Genomic DNA, 12,689 nt, shown 5'->3' with positions numbered 1-12,689 from the left:
GCTCAAAACTCTATCTAAATGTCCAAAATCAGAACGAGCGCGCATTAGTTCCAAGCCAAGTATTCTCTTTACATGGGAACAGAAATCCCAGACGCATTTTAAATTTTTGTAAAACTTTTCAATTACAAGAAGGAGACTTTAAATTAGAGGAGGCGTCCATATTGGATCGCCATGTGCTCCCTTTCTCTTTCCACCCCATCCTGCTTTTGGAGGAAGTTTCAGCAAATGACTCAGATGGCGTATTTTCCCCAAAGTCATGCTTAATAGAAAAAGACATTTTAAGTTTTTCCCTATTTCGCTTTCTAAAGCAATGGCTGTGAGCACCCAAGGTTATCTTAGCCAAAGTTTGGTTGTCATAAGATGTTCTCCGGTAATTTTTAAATAAAACATTAAGTAATCTCATTGTGGGAGAGCTTATAGCTCTGCCCTTTCTTGCCACCTTTGAATCTCTCCACACCAGAGGGGGACTCAGCAGCAGGGTTTCATTTCTTATTGCAGATTTTAGGTTCCAAATACAAATTAAGATTTTAATTTGGACAGGAAACCACATTAAGATGACCATGGCACTCTTTTTTCAGCCTGATCTAAAAGAGTACCTTTTTCAAGAAAAACAAAGGTTATGTTCTATAATAACATGCAAAAACTGTAGAAGATTACCTTCTAAAATTTTAACACTTTAAACATGCAAATCAAAAGCCTATAATAAAGTTTCTTAGTTTTTAAAAGCCAAATATACCTTTTTAAAGCCGAATCTACTTTCTTAAAGCCAAATCCTGCCCCGTTTGTTAGCCTGGTTAAGAAAACGTTCCCAGTGTACTTACAGACCTGGGCTTCTGTAGTTGATCCTGGGCATTGCGTGCGGTAGATTCCCCTCACCTTTTTTCGGTGAGTTTTCCACACCTTTTCGGTGAAAACTTCCTTTTCTCACTCCAGCGAGGCCTACACTTCCAGATTACCCGTTGGGCGCCAGATGTTGAGTAAGACTCCCTCCACGTTCTGCGTGGAGTAGGGTTCGGTATCTGAAAGAGGAGCCGCACAACAAATGAGAGAAAAAGACACGAGATAATTTTGCAATATTGGGGGACCAGGCGGCCAAGTCCCGAAGGACTTCCACCCATGCTCAGGCTGCTCCAGTCTTTTATTGATCCGGAGTAGCCCTTAGGCAGGTGACCTGCCATTAACAGGCAGACTAGCCCATCAGCAAGGATTTACATAATAATAAATGGGGGAGTTCTTTCAGTTACCATTGTCTGGACAAACAGAGGTGGCGCCTAGCTCAGACCTTTGCTAGGGCTTCAAAGGCACCCAGCCTTCTGGGGGTTTCGGGGAGTTCTCTGTCTATGCTTATCAGATAGTGAAGGCAATAAATAGTTTCCCACAACAAGTTTGTGTGATCCTATTTTTAATTACCTGTATGTGTGCTTGTAGGTCACCAGAAAAAACTGCAAGTCCATTACTAAACTATTATGATCACGATTTTATTTTTAAATAACAAGATATTAAAAGAATCATTGTTCATATAATCTGATTCTATAATTCTACTTCCAGTGATAGAGATCCTCATAAATCCTTCAAAATGGTATAAATTTTATAAAGAAAGATATCCATCACAGCATTATGTATGTATTTTAAAAACAAAAAGAGCCTAAAGACCCATTTAGGCAATACATTAGCACATGATGGTACTGAAACAGATGAAATATTATGCAGCATGTTTACGCGCAACAGACATTTCTTGTGAGATAAGAATGACAAGATGGAAACTATGTCAACATTCACAGGATAATACTAGCAACAAATATACTAATATGTTGCATGTGATTGTCTCTGGGTGGTGGAATCTGAGGTGATTTGACTTCTGTCTGTTTGTCAGTGGACTGAGATCCAGGACTTCTCCTGGGTAAGAATTAGTCTTTCCTCTCAATGTCCTAAGGGATGAGGCAAGATCTTGATGCCCAGAAGTCATGAGTACTGTCTGCCTAAGGGGAGATCATGTGGCTAAGCCTCCAGCAAGGTTTGGCTTGCCCCAAGCTGCTTGTTCAGATAGGAATCACTAAGAAAATACTAACCACCCAATGGGCTTGCTCAGTAAGTAACATTGGGTGTTGGATCTCCCTGAACAGTGTCTGAGAATATGGCTCCAGAGCAGGGGTTCTCAACCTGTAGGTCGCGACCACCTTGGGGGTGGAACAACCCTTTCACAGGGGTCGCCTAAGACCATCGTAAAAAAAAAAAAATATATATATATATATATATATATATATATATATATATATATATATATAATTACATATTGTTTTTGTGATTAATCAGTATGCTTTAATTATGTTCAATTTGTAACCATGAAATTGGGGGTCACCACAATATGAGGAACTCTATTAAAGGTTTGCGGCTTTAGGAAGGTTGAGAACCAATGCTCTAGAGCACCTCAGAGAAGCAGGCCATTGGATAAAGCCAGCATACACTCTATTCTATCCATTGAGAGTTTGTCTCTCAGGGCCAGACAGGGAAACAAAGAAACGACCTCAGCAAACTCTTTGAACACCAACTGACAAATGCATTTGCAGAGCATGCCCTGTGCTTCTCTGGGCACTTCAAGAAAAACGTGTAGGGAAATTACAAGGTCCATGCCCCCAATTAAAGAAGGATTCAAGAGATCACTTTTGATCCACAGGCGTTTCTTGATACCTAATGGGTGTCTATTCCTGCCCTGGGCACCTAGGCACAGAGTGACCAGACATGGTGGAAGTTTGGTCCCCAGATCTCCTGGGACCAGGTCATAAACTTGTGCAAAGGGGAAATAACAAGACATGTTAACTTGGATTATCTCTGATCCCTGAGATAAGACCTGGCACCATGGAGACCCAGGGAAATGTGGAACTAGGCTGAGAGGGAGCATCAGGAGCCCCCCACCAGGTCAGGCATGAGACTGCCTCAGGGCTCCCATCTGTGTCCTTACTAATGAGGCTCCAGGGAGGTTCTGCTTCCTCTTCCCTCCAGGTTCCTTGACTCAGATGCTGCATTAATCACTAGGAAGGCCTCTGCCATCCAGTTCCACCCACTTAGTAGGTAAAAGTTGGATTATTTGGAAGGTCTCTCTGAAAACCTGTTCCCCATCGCAGATGTGGGTCTCCACAGGGCGAAGGGAAATAATGGGTAGGGAGGTGGGTGGTAACTGTTGTTTTGATTTTTGTTTTCTTGGTTCAGGGCTCCGTAAATCACATGCTTCAATTCATCCCACCTCCTCACCACCATTCCTTGCAAGACAACTTCCAGGTTTTATTGTCTCTTATTACTGCTAATCTCCATTCCCTTCCTTTCCCTCCACATAGTAGCCACTTCAAAATTGGCATGTATGCTTGAAGAATTTATGTCTTTGTATGTCTGTGTGTTTGATAGACACAGGAAGTGTTGTGTTAAAAATCCCATTGTGTTTCTTACTTTCTATGTTGACACTAATTTTTATGGTCCACTCTCCTTGCTGTGTAAATACTCAAATCCCTGCTTGTTTTATCTTTACCAAACCATTCTCTCTACACACAAATTTTGTTAGTCTAAACTGAACCCTATCACTTTCTGCTTAAAACATTTCAAAAACTTCCATTTACAATTAGAAACAAAAAAAATTGGAAACCAGCCTAAGAGGTCTCCTTGTCGGCTCCTACATACATCTCCAACCTCAACCAGTGTCCTTCTCTGTCTTCTGCTCCCCACACTTCAGCCACGCTGGCTTTCATTCAGTTTGCTGAATTCAGAAAGACCTTTCTTTCATATCAGCACCTTTGCCTTCTCCCCCTCCCCCACCTCATCTCTAGGAAGGGCTTTCTCTTTCTCAGCCTTCAAGCCTCTCCTAACTGTGGACATTGGTGCAGCCCTTCTGGAGAGACTTAGGCAATATTAGTCATCCTGGGCCAGGTTCCCTGGCAGCAGTGACTCCTGGGAAGTGGGACAGAGTTTAGTGAAGGAATGACCTCAGAAAAAGAAGATGGAGGGAGGTGAGCAGAGATGTGGACTCAGCACATTACGTTCAGCCTGGTCTTGAGAGGGGATCTGGAAGAGGAATTGTACCCATTGAGTGAGTCCCATTGGAGGTAAGGAGCCAGGCTTGTCTACCCAGTGCTAGTCATTACTGGCCTCTGGCTAAGCCTACATCCCAGGGCAGTGGAGGGGGAGCACCTCCCCGCTCTGGACAGGGAAAGGGCCATCAGGAGCCATGAGCAGCCAACATCCACAGCAGCTGGGAGGGGGGATGGCTGAACCAGCCAGTGAAGTTGCATCCACTAGTAAAACCAAAGGTGTGCAGGGCCTTCCTGCTCGAAATTCATTCTTAGCAACATACTCTAGAGAAGCTTCATTCACGTGCCCATGAAGGATACAAGGAAGCCCATTTCAGCATTGTTTATGATGGTGGAAAACTAGAAATAACCTAACTGTCCTTCAAGAGGAGAATAAAGTAATCATAGTAAATGCCTAGTAAAGCCATAAGAGTAATGGACTGCTGTATGTGTGGCAACGTGGACAAATCTCAAAGCATGATTTGAGTGAAAAAGAAAGTGTCAGGGTACATTCTGAATGATGCTATTGAAATCAAATTTCAAAACTGCAAAATCAATTCTAAATTAACTTGTGTTTAAACAACTTTTGAGTAAAATTATAGAAACCTACTTAGGGACAAGCAGAAAGTAGATGATAGTAAGTATCTCTGGGGAAGGAAGAACTGGGATGGAATCAGGAGTTCAAAGGTCTCCCAACTGTCACCCTAATGTTCTATTTAAAGACACACAGGCAATGGCAGCATTTTAAGATTTAATAGGAACACAGATGATCACAATTTATTCTACATAGATTTTATTCTTTTACATTTAATCCTGAATAGTCACACTTTAAAAATTACAGAAAATATTCATGTGGCCCTATGTACACCTAGAGTGATACTTTTGTCTTTTTGTTTTCCCTATGCTATTGTTTTACTTTCAAATGATAGCAGAAGAAAGTACACAGATGATCCATTTTCTCTTTTTAGACTCCATCACAGCACTTTGACACATTTCATCATGTCACAGGAATTTGTTAGCCATGCTGTTCATATACAATGCAATTAACATCGGGTGAGGATATTTATGTCAGTGGGAAAATACTCATAAAAAGGCTAATGTCCTTTAGGTGGAATTGACAGGATAAGGTTTGGGAACCCACTTATTCCAGGTGTCTCCTTGCTGTCTATTCTAGCCAATATTTCCCGTGGTCCATTCCCACCCAGTGATGCTGATCAGAAGAACCAGATTCATGCTCTTAGACTCTGAGGGATTAAATTTTGACACAGAAGGCCTGCTCTTCCTTCTGTGTCCCAGCTAAGGAAATGTCATTCAAAAAATGATCAGATGAGATTGGACGCATTGAGGGTGGTATGGCCATAGACAGAGAAGCATCTTTCAGATGCTCAAAACTCAGCGGGAAGGCAGGGGAGGGTGGGGTGAGGGCGAAAGATCAACCAAAGGACTTGTATGCATGCATATCAGCATAAGTGATGGATGTGAACAACATGGGGGAGGGGGAGGGCAGGATTGGGGGGATGAGGGGACATTGGTGGGGAAATGACACATTGGTAATATCTTATTCAATAAAGAAAAAAAAATGATCAGTTCAAGATTGAGAATGAGAGGCCTATGTTATAGGTTCTCCTATGGTGATTCTTTTGCTCTTCGGACTTAGCAAAATTATATATATGAATATTCAAATATACAAGAGCACATTTCATTTTGCTAAGTACTTCTAGACGGCCCTCCTGGGTGCCTGTACTAGTTTACACTCCCATCATAGCCCATGATGTTCCCATTTGTCCCATAGCCTCACCAACACTTCCCATCATCACACTCTAATTTGTCTTGCAGATCGGTGTAAAGAGGGCCTCATTACTTCTATGACTACAAGTACAATTCAACATCTCTGCCTATCTTACTACAAGTGCAATTGAATACCTCTTCATACCTTGTTAACGTTTTGGGTTTCCCTTTATGAAATTCCCTTTTCATATACTCAACCCATTTTTATGTGACAGACATTTCTTATAAAATGTAGATATTAATCGCAACAAGGGATTTCAGAGATCGCTTGCAGGTTTTAAGATAAAGCTCCCATAAACATTTGTGCTCAGGTTTTTGAGTGGATGAAAATTTCTATTTCTCTGGCATTAAATGCCCCAGAGTGCATTTGCTGGGGTGTGTGGTAGTTGCATGTTGAATTTCATAAGAAACAACCAAAGTACTTTCCCCAGTGGCTGTAATAGTCTACATTCCCACCAGCACTGTATGAGTGAGTTTTTCCACATCCTCCCCAGCATCGAGTGTCATCACAGTCTTTTGTTTCAGTTACTCTCCTTGTGGTCTAAATAACCTTTTCCTAATGGCTTATGATGTTGAACTTTTCCAGTGCTCATGCGACATGTTATAGCCTCTTCAGTGAAGTGTCTGTTCATTTATTCTGTTCAATTCTCCAGTGAACAACCTGGGCCTGGATTCCCTTCCTTAGATGCTTTAACTACAAACTCAACTTCTTTCATAGACTAGTCAGGGCATCACTTTCTCTTGAGGAAGGTTGTATAGTTTGTTTCCTCCCAGGTATTGGTCCGTTTTGCCTAACTGGTTAGCGATATGCGCACAGCGTTTTTCTCTGTTTCTTGGTCAGTCTGGCTAGAAATCTGTTTGTTTTACCAGTATTTTTAGAAGCAGTTTTCTGGTTTGTTGAAGGCTTTTCAAATTCTTTGTTTTACTGATTTCTGCCATTATGTTTCCCCCTTTCCTTGTTTCTTCTAAGTCACTCTGTTGCTCTCTGTAATTTTCTATTTGGATACTTCAATCTCTCTTCCCAGCTGTAATGCTTTCCTTAGAAGTCTATTTAAAACAAAAACTCTGGCTTTGATGGCTGCTTTTGATATGCAGCTTTTCTTTATTGTTTTTTAGTTGGGAGTATTCCATAATTTCACTCATAATTTCCTTTGAACTCAGGGTTTGTATAGAATAGACTTCACTTCAGCTTCTGCTGTATTTTCTAAACTGTCCAGATATTTGGTGATTTTAAAGCTATTCTTTATTATTAACTTCTTACCTTAGTGCATTAGGGTTAGAGAATATATAGGCATCATGCATTATGGTTCATGAACATATCAATGGAGAAAAAACATATATATCTTCTTTGGAATTTATTGAGACTTCCTATGTGGCATAGTATGTGGTAATGATTTATTTTGTTTAAAAGACTGGGTATTATCTGTTAGTCTGATATAATATGTCTAACAAAGCAAACAATAACTTCCATTTGTCAAATTTTCTTATTTTAAAAAATCCTTTATTGCTTCCCATTTCATAGGTCCTATTTCAGATGGCAGGTTTAAAATTAATGAATTCTATTTTGCAAGAAAAGGTGCTTTCCCATAACTTAAATACGTGCACTTAAACGTATCCCTGTGATTTACTACACATATCTATATTTTCCTCAGCAAGACATGCTCTTTAATATGCCCTCCTGTGTATCATTCCTCTACCCTCATCAACTACACGGTGCTGACACTAATATTTTAGATTTTTTCCACTCTTTTTCTGTAATCTTTTAGTCAAGAATATAATGAGCATGGGGCCACATGGCTCACTTATGGAATTTTTGGTTCTTGCTTCACCCAAGACACCGACCCCTCATTGAATCTCCAATCTGTATCTAAGGAGAAATGAGCTTAGCCCAAGGCCTTGTGGAGAATCAAATGAGGCTGAGGCTTTGTCACGAGGCAGAGAAAATGGCCAATGAGCTCAACCACAGCCCATGAGCAGACCTCTCCACTGTCCAGGCACCCAGAGAGTACTTTCCATGGAGGACCCCACTGAGTTTCTACAATAAACCTGTGAGCTTGACCCTAGGTCAGTGATGGCGAACCTATGACACGTGTGTCAGAGGTGACACGCGAACTCATTGGTTGATTTTTCTTTGTGACATGGCATTTAAGTATATAAAATAAATATCAAAAATATAACTCTTGCCAAAGCCGGTTTGGCTCAGTGGATGGAGCGTTGGCCTGTGGACTGAGGCGTCCCAGGTTCGATTCTGATCGGGGGCATGTGCCTGGGTTGCGGGCACATCCCCAGTGGGAGATGTGCAGCAGGCAGCTGATCGATGTTTCTCTCTCATCAATGTTTCTGACTCTATATCCTTCTCCCTTCTTCTCTGTGGAAAATCAATAAAATATATTAAAAAAATTTTAAAAAATATAACTCTTTGTTTTACTATGGTTGCAAATATCCCAAAATTTCTGTATGTGGCACAGCACCAGAGTTAAGTTCGGGTTTTTCAAAATGCTGACATGCAGAGCTCAAATGTTTCGCCATCACTGCCCCAGGTTCACCCTGTGGTTAGAGGCACAAGCACTCAGAGACATGAAGTGCCCTGAAGACGCTCAGCAAGCAGGGGGCCGCGTGACCACTGTGCTGTGCAGGGACAGGTGCTCACCTGGTACATAGTTGGACCCACACCTGTTGGGTGGAACACATGTTCTGTCATAACACAGAGAGATGAGGGCGAAAGCATAGGCCCTGCTCAGGAAGGCGGGCAGCTGGTACTGCACCAGTGTGTCCAGCCGGTGTGCCTGGGGGGCTGCACCACACACCTATTTTTTTAGGAAAGCACGAGTGGATGGTGTGGGGCCACTTGGCGGGTTGGCAGCTGGGGCCCAGGGCTGGGCTGACTGGTCTCCATGTTCTGCTCAGGATGCCCGCAATGGGAGGCCAGTCCTTGGCATCTGACCACCAGCTCTGAGTCCTGTGGGGGCAGAGTCCTGGCTTCCAGGAAGGGCAGGTGGAGAAGGGAGAACCCTTCTCGCTGGGAGTGTTAGGGGTCCTGAGGCCAAAACTCACCTTCCATGATTCTCCAGCTCAGCACTGCCCGCCTGACCCCCAGAGAGTTCTGGTTAATCAGCAGAGCAGTTGGGGCTCCCAGTGGGGGTTGCACATTAGCTTCCGGGTAGTGAGCACTTTTGTACTTAAGAAGGTTTCTCTTTGTGTTTCCAGGGTGGGTTTCTGTACTAAACTGAAAGGTGAACAGAAAAGCAGATGGGCCCTCCTGTCCTTGGCATCTGCAGGGTCGCAGGCAGGGCTGGAAGGTGGAGTCAGAATGTCTGGAGATGCAGATGGGGAAGTGCTGGATGCGGAAGGACCCTGGGCTGCCAGCTGGAAGAACTTCATTCCACACCACACCTTTGATCAGGACCCGCAGAATGTTCTCCTGCTGCTTCACCCTGCAGACCAATTTGCTTATGCCCCCAAGCACTGGCTTTTGGATTTTGGACTCCACGCCCTTGTCCTGGTTTTCTTGGGTGAAAACAACACCTTCTTTTTCTTCTCCTTGGTGAATACTGTCATGCACATGGTGGGTGTTGCTTTGGCCTGGCCACTGCTGGGCAGCCTGCTGACCTGGAGCGACTGGAAGGTGCACTTGAGGGTGTTGTTGGCGGCAGGCAGGTCTTTCTTCTTCGAGTCTTTCTCCCTGTCTGTGGGCTGGGCTGCCGTCCAGTAATCCACCTGCCGCTCCATCAGCTTGGCGCCATCGCCCTGGCTGGGGGAGGACAAACCCCACTCACTGACAAGATGAATGGGATGACAAGGCATCATTGGTGAACAGAGGTAGGGACAAAGGGAAGGATAAAAGCACGCTGCAGCCCAAGGGGTCCATCATCTGAGTCTCCCGACGTGTCTGAGGACTGTTGCACTGTTCCAACTTTCACCTGCCACCCTGAAAAGAATGAACTATAAGCAATCCTCATTGGGTGTCTTCTGCTTGTAGGAGACCAAGGCTTCCTCGATGGGAAGCTGAGAGGAACAGTTGTTCCCGTGATGTACTGCGTGATTCTCGTCATGATGTCCAGTGTGTCTTGTATGGCGCTCTGGGCCTCCAGATTATGGAACAGGTCCCATCAGGCCAGATCCTGGGAGAAGCTGTTGTAGCAGTAATGCATGGAGCCCAGGTACCTGGCCACAACGTTGGAACCCAGCGGGACGACCAGGAAGTGCACATCGCCCAGCCAGCCGAGCATCTTGTAGGACAGCAGCTCCAGAAAAACCCGCAGCACAGCGCTCAAGTAGTGCTGTGCCCCTTCCATCAGCATCTTCAGCGGCTTACGGGCCTGGGAATTATCGTTACAGTATCTCTGTATCCACCAGATGATGGAGCTGAAGGCCACAGGACGTCAGCCATGAAGCAGATGCACAGCACAGGCAGCATGTGCCCCTGCAGGGTGTCTGAGGGGAACTGCTCCTGCCAATCAGAGGTTTGACCAGGATGATGTTCTCTGGCAGCTGGTCATCAAAGATGAGTATGCGGTTCAGCTGGTTGTACGTGGTCTTCCTGGGGATCTGCAGCTGGCTCCCTGGGTCTGGCCATGCTCATTGTCTGGGCTCTTGGCTCACTTTTTCTATGGCTGTGCCGTCTGCCGCCCCTTCAGGAACCTGCCCAGCCATGGTGGCGGGGATGCTTCCCCTTGGCCTTGGTGGAGGGCATGAGAGACTCAGTCTTGGTGATGCGCCTAGTGAGCAGCATCTTCTTGGTGAGCATGGCCAGGGCTGAGGTCTCTGCCTCCGGGCTGTCCGTGGGCGGTGCTGGGTGCTCCCCTGGGTGGGCATGCTCTGGGGCTCTAAGTTGGAGACACTGTCCCTTGGCTATTGCTGACTGAGCTTGGTCTTTTTGGGCACTTCAGCTGGACTAGAAGGCTCCTTTGTTTTGCTTTGTTTGTTTTGTTAACCCTCACCAGAGGTTATTTTTCCACTGAATTTTTAGAGAAACTTGAAGGGACGGGGAGAGACAGAAAGGGAGAGAGGCATCGATGTGAGAGAGACACATGGATTGCTTGCCTCCTGCATGTGCCATGGCCAGGGCTGGGGATCAAGCCTGTAATCAACACAGTTGTGCCCGTGACCAGATTTGAACCCGGTACCGTTTACTCCGTGCGCCAACACACTTGCCCTCAGCAGAACCAGCTAAAACTCGGAAGATCCGCGTGGCTCTGGGCACCATGGATGCTCCCCATGTCCATTTCTGAACTGAAAGGTGACAGGCCTTCGCAGTATGGCCTGAGCTTGGGTTTGGTGGTGCTGAGAAGGCTGTCATCTTCTTCCCTGTTGGGGCTACTGTCACTGGTTCTCCAGCATGTTAGACAGAAGGTGCGGGTCCTCCTCTACTTGGGGACATGATCTGCAGGGTCCTGCTCACGGTCCAGGGCCTCCTCCGACACTTAGGCCCTGCTCAGCCAAGCCACGACATTCTGCTTGTCATAGACCTTGTTGTGTCTTTCAATAGTCACTGCTTCCTGATCCAGTTCCTATCCATGGGCGGCATCTTCACCGGCCACCTGCTCAGTGAAGCTCTCATACTCCTTTTTAGAGTAGTGATTTGTAGACTTGGTCTTGGGCCGGCCTACATGGCGCTGTCCACACGGTGAGTGGACTGGCTAGACATGGAGGAGGCCCAGATTCAGGCGACTTTGGGGGAGGGGGTGCTGTGGGCCGCCGAGTCTGAAATACTGTCTCTGGGCTGTTTGATGCCTGAGGGCTCACGTGTTTTCTTGCACTTTGGCCATAATTGCAGGCTCCTCTTGGCTCCAGGCCCTGTGGATGCTTCCGTCTGTGTCTGTGAGCTGGAGTGTGCCAACCCTTCAAAGAAGAGTCTGAACTTGGGCTTGTGGGTGCTGAGGGTGCTGTTCTCATCCTCCATGTCTGGGCCACTGTGCCTGGGGTTTCGCAGTGTGTTAAATAAAAGGTCCATGTCCCACTCCAACTCTGGGACATGCTTTGCTGTGTCCTGCTCGAGTCCACAGCCTCCTCCAACACTTTGATCTTTCCCAGCCACACCACCACTTTTTCCTTGATATTTTGTGGCCTGGTAATGCACATCTTTCTTAATATCCATGGCCCCTACTTCTTGAGTATCCCCATGTCAATGCCCTTCTCAGCCAGGTTCGGTCCATAGGTGGCATAGTTGCTGGCCTGTTGCTCAGAGGAGAAGCTCTGATGTACCCCCTCGGAGTAATTTACCCTTGACTTAGCCTTGCATCTGTCCTGTATGGCACTGTCCTCCCAGTGGATGGGCTGGTTGGACAGGGAGCAATGGAGATCTCGGCCACTTTGGCAGAAGCCTCCTCGGCCACTTTGTCCACCCTTCAGGGTTCGCTGCCTGACCTTGGCCATGCGGATGGCGCCCACAGGGAGTGTCTTCTAGCTCCAGATGGTCTGGTTCTTAAAGCACTTCCTCCAGTGCAACGGGGCCTGTAGCTTGTTGCCTTCTCACAGAGGAAGTGGGGGTCCTGCAGTGAGGTCAACCCCAGGACTGTCTCCAGTTGTTCACTGGGGAACAGCATACTCCCGTAGGATGTATTGGAGCCCTGCATCTTCACAGTGATCACCATCAATATGAGGTTGGAGTACTGCATCTTCATGGCGATCACCATGGAGATGAGGTACTTCTCCAACTCTTTGAACACCACCATCTTCATTAAGGTCAGGTTGCACAACCTGGGCACGAATCTGAGGCTGGGGTTGTCCAACTCCTGGGTAGCAAACCGGTTCTTGGGCATTGGTGTTGAACCTGGGCACAGGGATGGGGGAGTGGGAGGTGTAGAGACCAGGACTGTGGGCAGCAAGGTAGCTGCATCTGCTTAC

Source organism: Myotis nattereri (assembly GCF_964212035.1).
Source record: "Myotis nattereri genome assembly, chromosome: 16".
Classification (NCBI taxonomy): Eukaryota; Metazoa; Chordata; class Mammalia; order Chiroptera; family Vespertilionidae; genus Myotis; species Myotis nattereri.
The sequence above is the reverse complement of the archived record's forward strand: the minus strand, read 5'-3'. Positions refer to the sequence as shown.